Raw genomic sequence first — 22489 nt, 5'->3', positions numbered from 1 at the left:
ACTGAGACTGTGGAAAGTAGTCTTCTAACCGACATGCCCTACCTAGCTAAGCCGGGGCCCAACCTGTGCCCCAATGGAGGGGTGTCAATGCCGCGCAACTAGTAGAGACAGCTTTATTTGACCCTCATCTATCAGGTACTCAAACGAGAATGGTGGAGCATTCATCTAATAGGTCAAGCCACCTTATCTACCCTCAACTAGCCGGTATGATGTCTCAACCTACGCTGGTTATGTAGTTCGGGAGCGCAAGGATTGCTTCTAAGAATCACACCCTCTACTAGTAGGTGATTTCCCATCCTTGAGCTCACTCGATGCTAAATCCTACTCCTAACTGAAAGACATTGGTCTGATTCTTGACTGAACATAGACTGAGCTGAATTTGATACTGACCATGTTTGTCAAGATATTTGACTGAGTTACCCTGAGATTACATAGTTCCGTATCTGATGGAAAAAGGTATCGAATCATGGTATCTAACTGACGATACAGAGCTTGAATAGATTACTCAAATTACTTCTGAGATTAGAATTAAATCATTTGAATACTATTAGATCTGAGCTAATTTACAGGACTGGGGCTAGATTACTAGCGATACTGTGATTACAGAGATTTTTGAGATTACAGAGTTTTCTTATGTTCTACACTTATTTGAGGATACAGAGTTCTGTAGTTCACTGAGTTCTGAGAATTGTGGTTCGATTGGAATTATTGTGAAACTGACACCGGCTCTAGACAACATCTCTATTATCGAGTATGAATACCCCAGGACTCAATAAAATAAAAGTGAAACATAATAATGCTTGCTTCATCACGATCATCCATTCATCATCACAATCATTCATTCATAAACACAAGAATTTAAGCATTTAGGAAACAGAGGCCTCTATTCATCATCACAATGACCAAAGGGTAACTTTAAGCATCTCGGAATAATAATCATATAATAACATAGGGAAAACATGCTATTAGATCATACTCCATTCAACAAGATTTTTACCTCAACTATTTCATACCTATATCAGTCCTGACATTTGTTTGGGTATCACATGGCATAGGGAAACTTCATCCTATCATGTGATAACTTACTTGCTAACTACTTGGCATGTATTAAAAACTTAGCATATGTCAAAGGGCACATAATTGGGAAATTTACTACTATCACATCTCCACTTGTTCACTAAGGACCTTTAACAAACACTAGACATGGATAGGTTCACACTTATTTAGGGATTTCACACTATCATGTTAAAATTCATTAACTAGGGCATTTTGTGACACTCATAGTTCTCAAAGTCTTATACATAGAGGGGAGTGCATATAACAACATGCCATACGTCCATCGACCTAGATTCACGAATATTTCATCAACAACCATAACACATAACAATATCTTAGAAGTCATTATTTTTATAAGGGTGTAGCATGCATTTGTCATTAGATTACAATTTAACTACAATGCTTGATTTCTAGTCTCTTAGATATATTATCGAACACCTCACATGCACAACTTAGACATAAGTATAATAACCCAACTACTTATCATGAACAATAATATTTATGTGTTTCTAACTCATATATTATCATAGATTCATACAAACCACATAAATATTCCATCTTGGAGATCATTCAACATCAACAACAAATATATAATCCATTTACCACAGAAATACCATATACTAAGGCCAAGACTTGATTCTTGTAGACAAACATGAATCGCAATTCACAAGAATTATTAAAAGTTCATAAACATATATCTTGGAGATTTATAAAATGGTAATTGAGCTTCTTGGATGAAAGAGACCCAAGAATAAACATCTTCATACCTTGGAGAAATATCTTTCTTGAATGTTCTTGGAGAGATTCTTGATTTCTTAACTTCTCTTGATTTTTCTTGAAGAATAAATAAGGGTTTTGATCTTGGAAATAAACCCTAATTTGATATTTTGGATGAATAAGAAGTTATGAGCTTTGATTTGGGGTGATTGGGTATTAAATAGGGTGAAAAATGACCCAAAAAACTTTTTAAAACGTTCTTCAGCACTGTCTAGGAAAATTTTGAAGGTCAGAATGGCAGACCGTCTCTCTTGTGACTAAACGTCACTACCACAGTCACTTTTGGTCCATAAAAGTCCCTCACTGCATCATTTTTGATGGCCAAAGTGGCAGGCCATCACTAACTTGACGGTCTATCTACTTGTTGTCACTTCTGGACAACTCGGATTGCTCTCAGTAAAATGGCCATAACTCTTACTCCAATATCGTATTTTGGAGATCTATCTGTTAGTTGGCCATGTGATAAAAAATTCTTTGTATAGTGGGAGATATGCTCATTTGAAGTTGACTATGGATATGTCCTTCTCAAGAATTCAATCGGTAAGGAATGTTTTGATTGGTATAATAGCTAGGATGTATTTAAGGCCTTAATACACATCAAAATTGATCATAAAACTACCAAATCACTAAGATTTATTTAACATAAGCTTAAATCATGGTTCTACTATCCGTTGGGATTCTTGGGGTATTATAATATCTCCTCCTTGGGAACATTCATCCTCGAATGTCGCTTGATAGACTGAGAATACGGATCAACAGAACTTACTCAGGACACGAAAACATCTCATGGAATGACTGCGCAATTGGAATGACTAACATACTGATTTCTCATACTGGGCATGCAGATCTGATGCATGGATGTCCAGCTAAGCTAATTTTCGAAAGCACGATTTGACAATGCAATAACAACTGATGGTAACTTCATAAAAAAGATATGGACATGCATCTGTTTGAATCTAATAACATGCAACATCATAATACCATGGAATATCTCCCCCTTGGGACTCTATGTCCCTCTAAACACATTTCGCTGAAATACTAGGGCGGTGTGCAGGGCATCAACAAACTAGGTTGTAACTAACCGAATGAGATATAAAACTCATGCATAACTTATGCTAACATACAAGCTTGAAATAGAAGCAAGGGATCTAACAATGCATACCACAAATATGAAGGGCTCATAACCTACCCGGATATATGACTACTTATGACTATGGTGAGAACGGTTACCACTCTGTGACCCTTCTTGGGAGAAACTATGACTACTTGCTTGGGCTCTCTTAATCTCTCTGTCTCTTTCATTTATCTACCTTAATTTGTTGGGCATGCATCATTAGCATAGAAAGATCCATGTCTCTATTGAGCATAGCAGCTCTACACTCTTTCAACACATCACTCAATAGCCCAGTCAAAAACTTACTCATACTTGTTGTAGGGTCAGCTATCAAGTCGGGAACATACTTAGATAATTGGTTGAAATTAAGATAATACTCTTTCATGGTTATAGAACCTTCCCTTAGGTTCATAAACTCTTCTACCTTAGCCTCTCTCATCTCTAGTGGGAAAAATATATCTAGAAAGGCACTCTAAAACTCTGACCAAGTCACAGTAGCTGTATTCTCCTCTCTACTCTTATCCCACATCACTACCCAATCATGAGCAACATCTTTTAGCCTATAAGATGCTAATTCCACACTCTTCTCCTTATAAACATGCATAACCTGGGTGATCTTCTTTACTTTTTCTAGATAATACCGCGGGTCCTCACCTACTATTGACCCAAATGATTCTGGAGGGTTCATTTTCATAAAATTTCTAACCTTGTTTGCATCGAAATTCCCATCATGCTGAGCTGGAGCTGCAGCCTGACAATTACTCTGAATATCAGTCATAGCTTGGCCTAGCGCCTAGAAATCTTCCTAAAACTCTAAGTGTGACACACTCTCATTCTCAGGATCTACTGGCTGTGGGTGATGGTCATCCACCCCATGGAAAAAACCTCTATGAGAAGGCATACTCTGTAATCGAAATAACGAAGTGGATTAGACTGAGAATCAGTTTGAGCTCATGCCTAATCACACGACATGATCACTGAAAGAAGGGAAATTGCTTCTAAGAACATCTTGTAGCCTCTGGTACATAAATGTGGCACACTACACACCCATGCATAAGACTCTACTAGACGCGGCTTTTCAGACTCCCTAGGACACTATTGAACCTGGCTTTAATACCAAGTTTGTAATGCCCCGAGATCCCATCCTAAGATGTCACACGGTGCTTATGGACCCAAAGGACCACAAGCTAATCCTTTACTAATATCTGTACCTGTACACTGCATAATACCTGAAATAAATGTGAAAACTGGCCATAAGGTTCAATACATCTGCACATACTCAAAATTGAAAACTAAATACTAATACATGAACATCCACCTGAAAATCCTCTAAACTATCTGAACTGTGGAGTTAATGGGACATGTCCCCAACTAACTCCGTTAACTGAAAATATAAACAAAATCTAATGTAATAATAGTAAACTTAGATTCGTTCTCAAAAGAAAAGAACTCATTGCTACTACTGCTGACTGGGACTGAACTGATGGGGATACTCTGGATCCTGTGCCTCTGAACCTATGGTGTAAAATAAAACACCATATCACAAATGCATCAGTACAAAAATGTACCATGTATGTAGACTAGGTAAGGCTAAATGCAAGGTATTATGTATAAAAATAACTTAATTGAATAATATGCAAGACCTAGATTAGCATACATAAAGAATTTGTAGTTACTGAACATACTGCGCATACTGTCACTGAACATACTCAGAATAACTATTGTAACTGATACTGAATATACTAAAATTCTAAAATTTCTGAACATACTGAGACTACGAGTATCTAAAGCTTCTGCACATACTGAGACTGTGGGAAGAAGTCTTCTAATCGACATGCCCCACCTAGCTAAGTCAGGGTCCAACCTGTGCCCCAGTTGGAAGGGTGTCAGTACCGCGCCATTGTAAAAGACAACTTTATTTGACCCTGATCTATCAGGTACTCAAACGAGAGTGGTGGATCCCTCATCTAATAGGCCAAGCCATCTCATCTACCCTCAACTAAAAGGTATGATGTCTTAACCTACACTGGCTATGTAGTTCGGGAGCGCAAGGATTGCTTCTAAGAATCACACCCTCTACTAGTAGGTGAGTTCCCATCCTTGAGCCCACTTGGTGCTGAATTCTACTCGCAACTGAAAGACACTGACCTGATTCTTAACTGAACTTAGACTGAGCTGAATTTGATGTTGATCATATTTCTTAAGAGATCTGACTGAGTTATGCTGAGATTACTTAGTTTCGTATTTGACGGAAAATGGTATCGAATCATGGTATCTGACTGATGATATAGAGATTTAATAGATTACTCAAATCACTTCTGAGATTAGAATTGACTCATTTGAATACTATTAGATCTGAGCTAATTTACAGGACTGGGGCTATATTACTAGTGATACAGTGATTACAGAGATTTTTAAGATTATAGAGTTTTCTTTTGTTCTGCACTTGTTTGAGGATACAGAGTTCTGTAGTTCATTGAGCTCTGAGAATCGTGGCTCTATTAGAATTATTGCAAAACTTACAACGGCCCTAGACAATAGCTCTATTGTCAGGTATAAATACCCCCAGGATTCGATAAGATAAAAGTGAAACATAATCATGCTTGCATCATCACGATCATCCATTCATCATTGCAATCATTCATTCATTAACACAAGCATTCAAGCATTTAAGAAACATAGGCCTCTATTCATCATCATAATCACCAAAGGGTCACTTTAAGCGTCTTGAAATAATAATCATATAATAACATAGGGAAAACATGCTATTAGATCATACTCCATTTAACAAGATTTTTACCTCAACTATTTCATACCTATATCAGTATTGACATATGTTTGCGTATCACATGGCTTAGGGAAACTTCATACTATCATGTCATAACTTACTTGCTAACTACTTGGCATGTATTAAAAACTTAGCATATGTCAAAGGGCACATAATTGGGGAATTAACTACTATCACATCTCCACTTGTTCACTAATGTCCTTTAACAAACACTAGACATGCATAGGTTCACATTTATTTGGAGATTTCACACTATCATGGTACAATTCATTAACTAGGGCATTTAGTGACACTTATAGTTCTCAAAGTCCTATACACGGAGGGGAGTGCATATACAACATGCCATATGTCCATCGACCTATACTCACAAATATTTCATCAAAAACTATAACACATAACAATATCTTAGAAGTCATTATTTGCATAAGGGTGTAGCATGCATTTGTCACTAGATCACAATTTAACTACAATGCTCGATTTCTAGTCTCTTAGACATTTTATCGAACACCTCACATGCACAACTTAGGCATAAGTATAAAACCCAACTACTCATCATGAACAACCAAATTTACATGTTTCCAACTTATATATTATCATAGATTCATACAAACCATATAAATATCCCATCTTGGAGATTATTCAACATCAACAACAAGTATATAATCTATTTACCATACAAATACCACATTCTAAGGCCAAGACTTGATTCTTGTAGATAAACATGAATCGCAACTCACAAGAATCATTCAAAATTCATAAACAAAAATCTTGGAGATTTAGAAAATGGTACTTGAGCTTCTGGGATGAAAGAGATCCAAGAATCAATATCTACATACATTAGGGAAACTTTTTTCTTGAAGGTTCTTGGAGAGATTCTTGATTTCTTGACTTCTATTGATTTTTCTTGAAAAATAAATAAGGGTTTTAATCTTGGAAATAAACCCTAATTTGATGTTTTGGATGAAGGATTAGTTATGAGCTTTCATTTGGGATGATTGGGTATTAAATAGCGTGAAAAATGACCCAAAAAAAACCCTTTAAAATGGTGCTTCAACACTGTCTCGGACAATTCTGACAGTCCGAGTTACAGACGTCTCTCTGGTGACTAAACGTCACTCTAACCATCACTTTCGGTCCATAAAAGGCCCTCACTTATTCAGTTTTGATGGCCAAAGTGGCGGGCCGTCACTAACTTGACGGTCCGTCAACTTGTCCGTCACTCCTGGACAGCTCGAATAGCTCTCAGTAAAACGGCCCTAACTTCTTACTCCAATATTGTATTTTGGAAAAATTGGTATTGTTGGAGAGATAATTAAATTATCTATATATTGGTATGTTATGAGATCAAAAATTATTTATAGAATGGGAGATATTCTCATCTGAAGTTTACTATGGCAATGTCCTTCTCAAGAATTCAATCGGTATGAGATGTTTTGACTGGTATAATAGATAGGATGTATTTAAGGCCTTAACACACATCAAAATTGATCATAAAACTACCAACTCACTAAAATTTATTTAACATAATCTTTAATCATGGTTCTACTATCGGTTGGGATTCTCGGGGTATTACAATATCTCTCCCTTAGGAATATTCATCCTCGAATGTCGCTTGATAGACTGAGAATACAGATCAACAGAACTTACTTAGGACACGAAAACATCTCAAGGCATGACTACGCAATTGGAATGACTGACATACTGAGTTCTCACACTGGGCATGCATATCTGATGCATGGATGTCCAGCTAAGCTGATTTTCAAAATCACGACTTGACAATGCAATAACGACTGATGGTAACTTCATAAAGAAGATATAGACATGTATCTGTTTGAATCTAATAACAAGTAACATCATAATACCATGGCATATCTCCCCCTTGGGATTCTATGTCCCTCTAAACACACTTCGCTGAAATACTGGGGCGGTGCGTGGGGCACTACAGACTAGGTCGTAACTAACCGAATGAGATCTAAAACTCATGCATGACTTATGCTAACATACAAGCTTGAAATAGAAGCAAGGGATCTAACAATGCATACCACAAATATGAAGGGCTCATAACCTACCCGGATATATGTTAGGGAAATCTTTATGATCTTGGTGATTCTGAAGTGCATAAAATTTGTTATGAGTTGAAGAGCAACTGTGCTGACTTCGGGGACTTGGCTTAGGATAGTCTCGAACTTTGTGACCTGGCTCGCCACATCCAAAACACATATCACTACTAGTTCTAAATACACTCTTATAATTCTTACCACATTCTTAACACAGCGGGTAGTTAAGACCCCTACTCTCACTACTCTGGATCTTGGAGCATCGTTTACTAGATGAGGATGGATCTAGGCATGAAAAATTCTGACTATGGTGAGAACGATTACCACTCTGTGACACTGCTTGAGAGAAACTATGACTACTTATTCTAGCTCTCTTACTCTCTCTCTCATTATTTCATTTTATCTGCCTAAATTTGTTGTGCATGCATCGTTAGCCTAGAAAGATCCATGTCTCTATTGAGCATAGCTGCTCTACACTCTTTTAACACATCACTCGATAGCCCAGTCAAAAACTTACTCATACTCGTTCTAGTGTCTGTTATCTAGTCGGGAACATACTTAGATAATTGGTTGAACTTAAGACAATACTCTCTCACGGTCATAGAACCTTGCCTTAGGTTCATAAACTCTTCTACCTTAGCCTCTCTCATCTCTAGTGGGAAAAATGTATCTAGAAAAGCACTTTGAAACTCTAACCAAGTCACAAGAGTTGCATTCTCCCCTCTACTCTTCTCCCACATCACTACCCAATCATGAGCAACATCTTTCAGCCTATAAAATACTAATTCCATACTCTCTTCCTTAGAAACATACATAACCTGGTTGATCTTCTTCACCTTTTCTAGATAATACTGCGGGTCCTCACCTACTACTGACCCAAAGACTTCTAGCGGGTTCAGTTTTATAAAATTTCTAACCCTAGCTGTGGCTGAATTCCTATCATCCTGAGCTGGGGCTGCAGCCTACTGATTACTCTGAACATTAGTCACAGCTTAGGCTAGCGCCTGGAAAGCTGCGTGAAACTCTGCATGTGACACACTCTCATTCTCAGGATCTACTGGCCATGGGAGATGTTCATCCACCCCATGGACAAAATCTCTGTGAAGAGGCATACTCTATAATCAAAAGAAAGAAGTGGATTAGACTGAGAATCAGCTTGAGCTCATGCTTAATCGCATGACATGATCACTGAAAGAAAGGAAACTGCTCCTAAGAACATCTTGTAGCCTCTTGTACATAAATGTGGCACGCAACACACCCATGCACAAGACTCTACTAGATACGTCTTTTCAGACTCCTTAGGACACTATTAAACCTGCACTTGATACCAAGTTTGTAATGCCCTGAGATCCCATCTCGAGACGTGACACGGTGTTTATGGACCTGAAGGACTACAAGCTAACCCTTTACTGATATTTGTACCTGTACACTGCATAATACCTGTAATAAATATGGAAAATGGTCATAAGGTTTGATACATCTGCCCATACTCAAAACTAAAAACTGAATACTAATACATCAACATCCATCTGAAAAGCCTCTAAACTGTTTGAACTGTGAGTTGATGGGATATGTCCCCAACTAACTCCATCAACTAAAAATATAAATAAAATCTGATGCAATAATAGTAAATTAAGATTCTTCCTCAAAAGAAGAGGACTCACTTGTACTGCTGCTGACTGGGACTCAACTGATGGGGATACTCTAGATCTTGTGCCTCTTAACCTATGCTGTTAAATAAAACACCAAAGCGGAAATGCTTCATTACAAAAATATACCGAGTATGTAGACAAGGTAAGGCTAAATGCAAGGGCTTATGCATAAACACAACTTAACTGGATAATATGCAAGAGATGGATTAGCATACATAAAGAATCTATAGCTACCGAACATACTGTGCATACTATCACTGAGCGTACTCAGAATAACTCTGGTAACTAATACTGAATATACTAAAATTCTAAAGTTTCTACACATACTTAGACTATGAGTATCTGAAGCTTCTGAATCTGATAGCAACCCTAACTAGCAGGTTGTCTCCAAATCTACTAATAATAAGAATAATTGATTGAAACTGAGATCAACCCTATCTAGCAGGTAGTCTCTGAATCTATGGATAATAATACTACTTGATAACTAATTTTGAGATTTGAGAACTGGTTTTGAGATCGTCCTATCTAGCAGTGGATGTTTGAATTTGCAGATAATCATACTTGATGGCCTGTATCTAATAGCCTTGCATTCTGTACACTAAACTGAGCTCTTTCTTGAAGTCTGAGATTGATTCTGAAACTGAGAATGTCGGAAGCAGTCTTCTAACTGATATGCCCCGCCTAGCTAAGTCAGGGTCCAACCTGTGCCCCAGTTGGAAGGGTGTCAGTTCCATGCCATTGGTAAAGACAACTTTATTTGACCCTCATATATCAGGTAGTCAAATGAGAATGGTGGACCCCTCATCTAATAGGTCAAGCCATCTCATCTACCCTCAACTAAAAGGTATGATGTCTCAACCTATGCTGGATACGTAGTTCGGGAGTGCAAAGATTGTTTCTAAGAATCACAGCCTCTACTAGTAGGTGAGTTCCCATCCTTGAGCTCACTCGGTGCAAAATCCTACTCCCAACTGAAAGACACTGGTAACTGCTACAATAATTGAGAAATAAATACTATAATTATACGAAAATAGGCAGAAACATATGCCATAAGAATCAAATCTGCAATTAAATCTGAATACGGTATCAAAATACTAAAACTGAATAACTGTCTAAAAAATACTCTAGTCTAAAAAAAAGTCTCTAACTGTCTGAATTGTGGAGTTGATGGGACAAGCCCCCAACTAACTCGATCTACTAAAATAAAATTGAAGTACTGTAAATAATAAGCATGTCCTCAAACTATAAGGACTCACCGCTACTCTGAAAGCTGGGAGTCTAAACTACTAAGGGTGCTCTGCGGCCCATGCGTCTAAACTTATGATATAAGACATCATAGTTGTAACACCCTGAGATCCCATCCCAAGATGTCACATGATGCTTATGGACCCGAAGGACCACAAGCTAACCCTTTACTGATATCTGTACCTGTACACTGCATAATACCGGAAATAAATGTGAAAACTGGCCATAAGGTTCAATACATTTGCACATACTCAAAATTGAAAACAGAATACTGATTCATCAACATCCATCTGAAAAGCCTCTAAACTATTTGAACTATGGAGTTGATGGGACATTTCCCCAACTAACTCTGTCAATTGAAAATATAAATAAAATCTAATGCAATATAGTAAACTGAGATTTGTCCTCGAAAGAAGAGGACTCACTACTACTGTTGCTGACTGGGACTGAACTAATGAGGATACTCTAGATCCTGTGCCTCTAAAACTATGTGGTCAAATAAAACACCATAGCGTAAATGCGTCAGTACCAATATATACGAGTATGTAGATGAGGTAAGGCTAAATGCAAGGGCTTATGCATGAACATAACTTAACTGAATAATATGCAAGAGCTGGATTAGCATACATAAAGAATCTGTAATTACTGAACATACTGCACATACTGTCACTGAGCATACTCGGAATATCTCTTGTAATTGATACTGAATATACTGAAATTCTAAAATTTCTGGACATACACCAGGTACTCAAACGAGAACAGTGGAGCCTTCATCTAATAGGTCAAGCCACCTTATCTACCCTCAACAAGCAGGTATGATGTCTCAACCTACTCTGGTTACGTAGTTCGGGAGCGCAAGGATTGCTTCTAAGAATCACACCCTCTACTAGTAGGTGATTTCCCATCCTTGAGCTTACTCGATGCTGAATCCTACTCCCAACTGAAAGACACTGATCTGATTCTTAACTGAACTTAGAATGAGCTGAATTTGATACTGACCATGTTTCTCAAGATATTTGACTGAGTTACACTGAGATTACATAGTTCCATATCTGATGGAAAAAGGTATCGAATCATGGTATCTAACTAACGATACAAAGCTTGAATAGATTACTCAAATTACTTCTGAGATTAGAATTGAATCATTTGAATACTATTAGATCTGAGCTAATTTATAGGACTGGGGCTAGATTACTAACGATACTGTGATTACAGAGTTTTCTTATGTTCTACACTTATTTGAGGATACAGAGTTCTTTAGTTCACTGAGTTCTGAGAATTGTGGTTTGATTGCAATTATTGTGAAACTGACACCAGCTCTAGACAACATCTCTATTGTCGAGTATAAACACCCCCAGGACTCGATAAAATAAAAGTGCAACATAATAATGCTTGCTTCATCACGATCATCCATTCATTATCACAATCATTCATTTATAAATACAAGAATTCAAGCATTTAGAAAACATAGGCCTCTATTCATCATCACAATCACCAAAGGGCCGCTTTAAGCATCTCGAAATAATAATCATATAATAACATAGGGAAAACATGCTATTAGATCATACTCCATTCAACAAGATTTTTACCTTAACTATTTCATACCTATATAAGTCTTGACATATGTTTGGGTATCACATGGCTTAGGGAAACTTCATACTATCATGTCATAACTTACTTGCTAACTACTTGGCATGTATTAAAAACTTAGCATATGTCAAAGGGCACATAATTGGGGAATTTACTACTATCACATCTCCACTTGTTCACTAATGTCCTTTAACAAACACTAGACATGCATAGGTTCACACTTATTTAGGGATTTCACACTATCATGTTAAAATTCATTAACTAGGGCATTTTGTGACACTCATAGTTCTCAAAGTCTTATACATGGAGGGGAGTGCATATAACATCATGTCATGCGTCCATTGACCTAGATTCACGAATATTTCATCAACAACCATAACACATATAATATCTTAGAAGTCATTATTTTCATAAGGTGTAGCATGCATTTGTCATTAGATTACAATTTAACTACAATGCTAGATTTCTAGTATCTTAGATATATTATCAAACACCTCACATGCACAACTTAGACATAAGTATAATAACCCAACTACTCATCATGAACAATAATATTTATGTGTTTCTAACTCATATATTATCATAGATTCATACAAACCACATAAATATCCCATCTTGGAGATCATTCAACATCAACAACAAGTATATAATCTATTTACCACACAAATACCATAAACTAAGGCCAAGACTTGATTTTTGTAGACAAACATGAATCGCAACTCACAAGAATCATTAAAAATTCATAAACATAAATCTTGGAGATTTAGAAAAGGGTAATTGAGCTTCTTAGATGAAAGAGACCCAAGAATCAACATCTACATACCTTGGAGAAATCTCTTTCTTGAATGTTCTTAGAGAGATTCTTGATTTCTTAACTTCTGTTGATTTTTCTTGAAGAACAAATAAGGGTTTTGATCTTGGAAATAAACCCTAATTTGATGTTTTGGATGAATAAGAAGTTATGAGCTTTGATTTGGGGTGATTGGGTATTAAATAGGGTGAAAAATGACCCAAAAACCTTTTTAAAACGTTCTTCAGCGCTGTCTAGGACAATTCTGAAGGTCAGAATGGCAGACCGTCTCTCTTGTGACTAAACGTCACTACCACAGTCACTTTTGGTCCATAAAAGTCCCTCACTGCATCATTTTTGATGGCCAAAGTGGCAGGCCATCACTAACTTGACGGTCCATCTACTTGTTGTCACTTCTGGACAACTCGGATTGCTCTCAGTAAAATAGCCATAACTCTTACTCTAATATCGTATTTTGGAGAAATTGGTATCTTTGGAAAGATAATTCAATTATCTATCTGTTAGTTGGCAAAGTGCTAAAAAATTCTTTGTATAGTGGGAGATATGCTCATTTGAAGTTGACTATGGCAATGTCCTTCTCAAGAATTCAATCGGTAAGGAATGTTTTGATTGGTATAATAGCTAGGATGTATTTAAGGCCTTAATACACATCAAAATTGATCATAAAACTACCAAATCACTAAGATTTATTTAACGTAAGCTTGAATCATGGTTCTACTCTCGGTTGGGATTCTTAGGGTATTACAATATCTCCCCCTTGGGAACATTCATCCTTGAATGTTGCTTGATAGACTGAGAATATGAATCAACAGAACTAAATCAGGACACGCAAACATCTCAAGGCATGACTATACAATTGGAACGACTGACATACTGAGTTCTCACACTGGGCATGCATATCTGATGCATGGATGTCCAGCTAAGCTGATTTTCAAAAGCACGACTTGACAATGCAATAATAACTGATGGTAACTTCATAAAGAAGATATGGACATGCATCTGTTTGAATCTAATAACATGCAACATCATAATACCATGGCATATCTCCCCCTTGGGACTCTATGTCCCTCTAAACACACTTCGCTGAAATACTGGGGCAGTGCGTGGGGCACCTACAGACCAGGTCGTAACTAACCGAATGAGATCTAAAACTCATGCATGACTTATGCTAACATACAAGATTGAAATAAAAGCAAGGGATCTAACAATGCATACCACAAATATGAAGGGCTCATAACCTACCCGAATATATGTTAGGGAAATCTTCATGATCTTGGTGAGTCTAAAGTGCATAAAATTTATTATGAGTTGAAGAACGAATGTGATGAATTCAGGGACTTGGCTTAGGACTGTCTCGAACTTTGTGACCTGGCTCGCCACATCCAAAACACACATCACTACCAGCTCTACATATACCCTTATGATTCTTACCATATTCTTCACACAGTGGGTAGGTAAGACCCCTAATGTCACTACTCTGGATCTTGGAGCATCGTGCATTAGCTGAGGATGGAGCTGGGATTGAAAACTTATGACTATGGTGAGAACAGTTACCACTCTGTGACCCTGCTTGGGAGAAACTATGACTACTTGTTCTGTCTCTCTCTCTCCCCCCCTCTTTCTCTCTCTCTCTTTTATTTTATCTGCCTTAATTTGTTGGGCATGCATCATTAGCATAGAAATATCCATATCACTATTGAGCATAGAAGCTCTACACTCTTTCAACACATCACTCAATAGCCTAGTCAAAAACATACTCATAGTCGTTTTAGGGTCTACTATCAAATCGGGAACATACTTAGATAATTGGTTGAAATTAAGAAAATACTCTTTCATGGTAATAGAACCTTCCTTTAGGTTCATAAACTCTTCTACCTTAGCCTCTCTCATCTCTAGTGGGAAAAATCTATCTGAAAAGGTACTCTAAAACTCTGACCAAGTCACAGGAGTTGTATTCTCCTCTCTACTCTTATCCCATATCACTACCCAATCATGAGCAACATCTTTCAGCCAATAAGATGCTAATTCCATACTTTTCTCCTTAGAAACATGTATAACCTGGGTGATCTTCTTCACTTTTTCTAGATAATACCGCGGGTCATCACCTACTATTGACCCAAATAATTCTGGCGGGTTCATTTTCATAAAATTTCTAACCCTGGTTGCATCAAAATTCCCATCATGCTGAGCTGGGGCTGCAGCCTGACGATTACTCTAAATATCAGTCATAGCTTGGGCTAGCGCCTAGAAATCTGCCTAAAACTCTGTGTGTGACACACTCTCATTCTCAAGAACTACTGGCTGTAGGGGATGGTCATCCACCCCATGGAAAAAATCTCTGTGAGAAGGCATAATCTGTAATCGAAATAAAGAAGTGGATTAGACTGAAAATCAGCTTGAGCTTATGCTTAATCGCACGACGTGATCACTGAAAGAAGGGAAACTGCTCGTAAGAACATCTTGTAGCCTCTTGTACATAAATGTGGCACGCAACACACCCATGCACAAGACTCTACTAGATACGGCTTTTCAGACTCCCTAGGACACTATTGAACCTGGACTTGGTACCAAGTTTGTAATGCCCTGAGATCCTATCCCGAGATGTGACACGGTGCTTATGGACCCGAAGGACCACAAGCTAACCCTTTACTGATATTTGTACCTGTACACTGCATAATACCTGAAATAAATATGAAAACTGGCCATAAGGTTCAATACATCTGCATATATTCAAAATTCAAAACTGAATACTAATACATCAACATTCGCCTGAAAAACCTCTAAACTATCTGAACTGTGGAGTTGATGGGACATGTTCCAACTAACTCCATTAACAGAAAATATAAACAAAATCTGATGCAATAATAGTAAACTTAGATTCGTTCTCAAAAGAAAAGAACTCACTGCTACTACTGCTGACTGGGACTGAACTGATGGGGATACTCTGGATCCTGTGCCTCTGAACCTATGGTGTCAAATAAAACACCATAGGACAAATGCATCAGTATAAAAATATACTATATATGTAGATGAGGTAACGCTAAATGCAAGGTATTATGCATAAACATAACTTAACTGAATAATATGCAAGACCTAGATTAGCATACATAAAGAATTTGTAGTTACTGAACATACTGCGGATACTGTCACTGAGCATACTCAGAATAACTATTGTTTTTGATACTGAATATACTAAAATTCTAAAATTTCTGAACATACTAAGACTAAGAGTATCTAAAGCTTCTTCACATACTGAGACTGTGGGAAGAAGTCTTCTAACCAACATGCCCTGCCTAGCTAAGTCAGGGTCCAACCTTTGCCCTAGTTGGAAGGGTGTTAGTACCGCGCCATTGTAAAAGACAACTTTATTTGACCCTCATCTATCAGGTACTCAAACGAGAGTGGGGAGCCCTCATCTAATAGGTCAATCCATCTCATCTACCCTCAACTAAAAGGTATGATGTCTCAACCTACACTGGCAACGTAGTTCAGGAGCGCAAGGATTGCTTCTAAGAATCACACCCTATACTAGTAGGTGAGTTCCCATCCTTGAGCCCACTTGGTGCTGAATTCTAATCCCAACTGAAACACACTGACCTGATTATTAACTAAACTTAGACTGAGCTGAATTTGACACTGATCATATTTCTCATGAGATCTAACTGAGTTATGCTGAGATTACTTAGTTTCGTATCTGACGGAAAAAGGTATCAAATCATGGTATCTGACTGACGATACAGAGCTTTAATAGATTACTCAAATCACTTCTGAGATTAGAATTGACTCATTTGAATACTATTAGATCTGAGCTAATTTACAGGACTGGGGCTATATTACTAGCGATACAGTGATTACAGAGATTTTTAAGATTATAGAGTTTTCTTATGTTCTGCACTTGTTTGAGGATACAAAGTTTTGTAGTTCATTGAGTTCTGAGAATCGTGGCTCAATTGGAATTATTACAAAATTGACAATGGCTCTAGACAACAGCTCTATTGTCGGGTATAAATACCCGCAGGACTCGATAAAATAAAAGTGAAACATAATCATGCTTGCATCGTCACGATCATCCATTCATCATCGCAATCATTCATTCATTAACACAAGCATTCAAGCATTTAGGAAACATAGGCCTCTGTTCATCATCATAATCACCAAAGGGCCACTTTAATCATCTTAGAATAATAATCATATAATAATATAGGAAAAACATGCTATAAGATCATACTCCATTCAACAGGATTTTTACCTCAACTATTTCATACCTATATCAGTATTGACATATGTTTGCGTATCACATGGCTTAGGGAAACTTCATACTATTATGTCATCACTTAGTTTCTAACTACTTGGCATGTATTAAAAACTTAGCATATGTCAAAGGGCATATAATTTGTGAATTTACTACTATCACATCTCCACTTGTTCACTAATGTCCTTTAACAAACACTAGACATGCATAGGTTCACATTTATTTGGGGATTTCACACTACCATGGTACAATTCATTAACTAGGGCATTTAGTGACACTTATAGTTCTCAAAGTCTTATACATAGAGGGGAGTGCATATAACAACATGCCATACGTCCATCAACCTAGATTCACGAATATTTCATCAACAACCATAACACATAACAATATCTTAGAAGTCATTATTTTCATAAAGGTGTAGCATGCATTTATCATTAGATCCCAATTTAACTACAATGTTTGATTTCTAGTCTGTTAGACATTTTATTGAACACCTCACATGCACAACTTAGGCATAAGTAGAATAACCCAACTACTCATCATGAACAACCAAATTTACATGTTTTCAACTTATATATTATCATAGATTCATACAAACCACATAAATATCCCATCTTGGAGATCATTCAACATCAACAACAAGTATATAATCCTTTTACCACACAAATACCACATACTAAGGCCAAGACTTGATTCTTGTAGATAAACATGAATCGCAACTCACAAGAATCATTCAAAATTCATAAACATAAATCTTGGAGATTTAGAAAAGGGTACTTGTGCTTCTTGGATGAAAGAGACCCAAGAATCAATATCTACATACCTTGGGGAAACTTCTTTCTTGAAGGTTCTTGGAGAGATTCTTGATTTCTTGACTTCTCTTGATTTTTTTTGAAGAAGAAATAAGGGTTTAATCTTGGAAATAAACCATAATTTGAAGTTTTGGATGAATTAGTAGTTATGAGCTTTGATTTGGGGGTGATTGGGTATTAAATAGGGTGAAAAATGACCCAAAAATCCCTTTAAAATGGTGCTTTAGCGCTGTCTCGGACAATTCTGATGGTCCGAGTGACAGACGTCTCTCTGGTGACTAAACGTCACTCCCACTGTCACTTTTGGTCCATAAAATTCCCTCACTTCTTCAGTTTTGACGGCCAAAGTGGTGGGCCATCACTAACTTGACAGTCTGTCAACTTGTCCGTCACTCCTGGACAGCTCGAACAGCTCTCTGTAAAACGGTCATAACTTCTTACTCCAATATCAGATTTTGGAAAAATTGGTATTGTTGAAAGATAATTAAATTATCTAAATATTGGTATGTCATGAGATCAAAAAATATTTATAGAATGGGAGATGTTCTCATCTGAAGTTGACTATGGCAATGTCCTTCCCAAGTATTTAATCGGTAAGAGATGTTTTGATTGGTATAATAGCTAGGATGTATTTAAGGACTTAAAACACATCAAAATTGATCATAAAACTACCAAATCACTAAAATTTATTTAACATAAGCTTGAATCATGGTTCTACTATTGGTTGGGATTCTCGGGATATTACAATATCTCCCCCTTGGGAACATTCATCCTCGAATGTCGCTTGATAGACTGAGAATACGGATCAACAGAACTTACTCAGGACACGAAAACATCTCAAGGTATGACTATGCAATTGGAATGACTGACATACTGAGTTCTCACACTGGGCATACATATCTGATGCATGGATGTCCAGCTAAGCTGATTTTCAAAATCACGACTTGACAATGCAATAACGACTGATGGTAACTTTATAAAAAAGATATGGACATGCATCTGTTTGAATCTAATAACATGTAACATCATAATACCATGGCATATCTCCCCCTTGGGATTCTATGTCCCTCTAAACATACTTTGCTGAAATACTGGAGCGGTGCGTGGGGCACTACAGACTAGGTCGTAACTAACCGAATGAGATCTAAAACTCATGCATGACTTATGCTAACTCTAACTACTCTGGATCTTGGAGCATCATGCACTAGATGAGGATGGATCTGGGAATGAAAAATTCTAACTATGGTGAGAATGATTACCACTCTGTGACCCTGCTTGGGAGAAACTATGACTACTTATTCTGGCTCTTTTACTCTCTCTCTCTCTTTGTTTCATTTTATCTGCCTCAATTTGTTGTGCATGCATCATTAGCCTAGAAAGATCCATGTCTCTATTGAGCATAGATTCTCTACGCTCTTTCAACACATCACTCGATAGCCCAATCAAAGACTTACTTATACTCGTTCTAGGGTCTGCTATCAAATCGGGAACATACTTATATAATTGGTTGAACTTAAGACAATACTCTCTCACGGTCATAGAACCTTGCCTTAGGTTCATAAACTCTTCTACCTTAGCCTCTCTCATCTCTAGTGGGAAAAATCTATCTATAAAGGCACTCTAAAACTCTGACCAAGTCATAAGAATTGCATTCTCCCCTCTACTCTTCTCCCATATCACTACCCAATCATTAGCAATATCTTTCAGCCTATAAAATTCTAATTCCACACTCTCTTTCTTAGAAACATGCATAACCTGGTTGATCTTCTTTACCTTTTCTGGATAATACTGTGGGTCCTCACCTACTACTGACCCAAAGAATTCTAGCGGGTTCAGTTTCATAAAATTTCTAACCCTGGCTGCGGCAGAATTCCCATCATCCTGACCTGGGGCTACATCCTGATGATTACTCTGAACATTAGTCACAACTTGGGCTAGCGCCTGGAAAGCTGCTTGAAACTCTGCATGTGACACACTCTCATTCTCAGGATCTACTGGCTGTGGGGGATGGTCATCCACCCCATGGACAAAATCTTTGCGAAGAGGCATACTCTGTAATCAAAAGAAAGAAGTGGCTTAGACTGAGAATCAGCTTGAGCTCATGCTTAATCGCACGACGTGATCACTGAAAGAAGGGAAACTGCTCCTAAGAACATCTTGTAGCCTCTTGTACATAAATGTGGCATGCAACACACCCATGCACAAGACTCTACTAGATACGGCTTTTTAGACTCCCTAGGACACTATTGAACCTGGAATCGGTACCAAGTTTGTAATGCCCTGAGATCCCATCCCTAGATGTGACATGGTGATTATGGACCCGAAGGACCACAAGCTAACCCTTTACTGATATTTGTACCTGTACACTGCATAATACCTATAATAAATATGGAAACTGGCCATAAAGTTTAATACATCTGCATATACTCAAAACTGAAAACTGAGTACTAATACATTAATATCCATCTGAAAAGCCTCTAAACTGTCTGAACTGTGAGTTGATGGGACATGTCCCCAACAAACTCCGTCAACTGAAAAATATAAACAAAATCTGATGCAATAATAGTAAATTGAGATTCGTCCTCAAAAGAAGAGGACTCGCTTCTACTGCTGCTGACTGGGACTCAACTAATGGGGATACTCTGGATCCTGTGCCTCTGAACCTATGGTGTCAAATAAAACACCGTCGCAGAAATGCTTCAGTACAAAAATGTACCAAGTATGTAGATGAAGTAAGGCTAAATGCAAGGTCTTATGCATAAATATAACTTAACTGAATAATATGCAAGAGCTGGATTAGCATACATAAAGAATCTATAATTACTGAACATACTGCGCATACTATCACTGAGCATATTCAGAATAACTCTTGTAACTGATACTGAATATACTAAAATTTTAAAATTTCTGGACATACTTAGACTATGAGTATCTGAAGCTTCTGAATCTGATAGCAACCCTAGCTAGTAGGTTGTCTTCGAATCTACTAATAATAAGAATGATTGATTGAAACTGAGATCAACCCTATCTAGCAGGTAGTCTCTAAATCTGTGGATAATAATACTACTTGATAACTGATTTTGAGATCGTCCTATCTAGCAGTGGATGTTTGAATTTGCAGATAATCATACTTGATGGCCTGTATCTAATAGCCTTGCATTCTGTACACTAAATTGAGCTCTTTCTTGAAGTCTGAGACTGATTCTGAAACTGAGATTGTCGGAAGTAGTCTTCTAATTGATATGCCCCGCCTAGCTAAGTCGGGGTCTAACCTGTGCCCCAGTTGGAAGAGTGTCAATTCCGTACCACTGGTAAAGACAACTTTATTTTACCCTCATATATCAGGTAGTCAAACGAGAGTGGTGGAGCCCTCATCTAATAGGTTAAGCCATTTCATCTACCCTCAAATAAAAGGTATGATGTCTCAACCTACGCTGGATACGTAGTTCGGTAGCACAAGGATTGTTTTTAAGAATCACACCCTCTACTAGTAGGTGAGTTCCCATCCTTGAGCTCACTCGGTGCTGAATCCTACTCCCAACTGAAAGACACTGATATGATTCTTAACTGAACTTAGACTGAGCTGAATTTGATACTGATCATATTTCTCAAAAGATATGACTAAGTTACACTGAGATTACTTTGTTTCATATCTGACGAAAAAAGGTATCGAATCATGGTATCTAACTGACGATACAGAGCTTGAATAGATTACTCAAATCACTTCTGAGATTAAAATTGAATCATTTGAATACTATTAGATCTAAGCTAATTTACAGGACTGGGGCTAGATTACTAGTGATACAGTGATTACAGATATTTCTGAGATTACAGAGTTTTATTATGTTCTCCACTTGTTTGAGGATGCAGAGTTCTGTAGTTCACTGAGTTCTGAGAATCATAGCTTGATTAGAATTATCACAAAACTGACACCAGCTCTAGACAACAGCTCTATTGTCGGGTATAAATACCCCCAGGACTCGATAAGATAAATCATGCTTGCATCATCATGATCATCCATTCATCATCACAATCATTCATTCATCAGCACAAGCATTCAAGTATTTAGGAAACATAGGCCTCTATTTATCATCACAATCACCAAAGGGTCGCTTTAAGCATCTCAGAATAATAATCATATAATAACATAGGGAAAATATGCTACTAGATTATACTCCATTCAAAAAGATTTTTACCTCAACTATTTCATACCTATATCAGTCTTGACATATGTTTGGATATCACATGGCTTAGGGAAACTTCATAATATCATGTCATAACTTACTTGCTAACCACTTGGCATGTATTAAAAACATAGCATATGACAAAGGGCAC

Source organism: Capsicum annuum, chromosome 8 (assembly GCF_002878395.1).
Source record: "Capsicum annuum cultivar UCD-10X-F1 chromosome 8, UCD10Xv1.1, whole genome shotgun sequence".
Classification (NCBI taxonomy): domain Eukaryota; kingdom Viridiplantae; phylum Streptophyta; class Magnoliopsida; order Solanales; family Solanaceae; genus Capsicum; species Capsicum annuum.
Note: the sequence above shows the minus strand (reverse complement) of the source record.